A 1,281-nucleotide genomic window follows, 5' to 3' on the forward strand; every position below is an offset into this window, starting at 1 on the left:
CAAATTTCAATTCTAATTTGTGTAACCCATTAACCCATGCCATAAGCAAAACCATGCCTCCAATCATCCGCCATCAACTCTTACCACTATCGATGCCGACAGTGACAACCAGCAACGTCTGCTCTTCTCCTCATGGAAAACCTCGCCACTGGAAAGTTTGTTTTTCTCTTCGCATAGCCAGAAGGTCGATTTAGAACTATCTTCGTTGGCTTCGCCCGCCACTATCCTCATCGTTGTTTCTATCCTCACCGTCGAGTATCTGTCTTCGAGCCATCTCTCTCTCTATCTGTTTAGCTCACTGTAAAAGTGTGAAGTGCGATCGTGGACTCTTTGCTGCCATAGACTCTTCACTGTCTCTCTCTATTGCCGTGAGTTCTTCAATTTTCAGTAATTCAGTTTTTTTATTTTGTTAATTAATAATTATAATGATTTTGAATTACTGTTGTTTATTTTTTTTAATTTTGGACTTTGGTCACTGAATAGAATAGATTTTGATTAATATAATTGTCAAAAATAATGATAAGTTCAATTTTAAAGGAATAGGTTTTATTTTGCTATATGTAATTGATATTATTGTTGGCGGTATCTTGTAGATGGAATAACCACAAAGTGATCAATAGCCACAAGACAATGTTGTCTAAGAATTTCAAATGGGTTTCTTTTGAGGAAAATCTGATCTAGCTTGGCAATATTTCACTGTGAGTAGTATCTTTGTTTAATTGAAAACTTATTTGTTCAATGTTATTTCTTTTGGTGATAGAACATTTTGTGTTTGTCATTTATGTGCAGTTTTGATTTTTTTTTTTTTAATTATAAACTTTGATGTTTCAATTTATTTATGAACTTTTAATGATAAATTATGGACAATTTATTTTGTAAAATTTTGAATTTTATTAGTTTAGAAATCATTGAATTTAAATATTTGTAATTATATATATTGAATTTTTTTTTACAAATTTATTGTATATTTAATTAAACCAATTCAACTACAGTTCGAACCCGGTTAGACCATTGAACCAGTTACTCGACTGATTCAATAACTGATTTAGTTCTCGCAACCTTGATTTAAAGATTTGTCGTTGGCCATCGGGTTGTTGCATGCACAAGAAAGATTTCGAACTCCTATAACTTGCTTAAATAGACTAATATGCTAACCACTAAACAAACTAAATAACTAATTTATAATTTCAATTAACATAAATAATATATCTACAATAACATAATATTTTTAACTTCCCATTAACAATTTTGTTATAATACTACGTTTTTTTTTTTTTTTTA

This window comes from Arachis ipaensis, chromosome B04, assembly GCF_000816755.2.
Source record: "Arachis ipaensis cultivar K30076 chromosome B04, Araip1.1, whole genome shotgun sequence".
In the NCBI taxonomy this organism is placed as follows: Eukaryota; Viridiplantae; Streptophyta; class Magnoliopsida; order Fabales; family Fabaceae; genus Arachis; species Arachis ipaensis.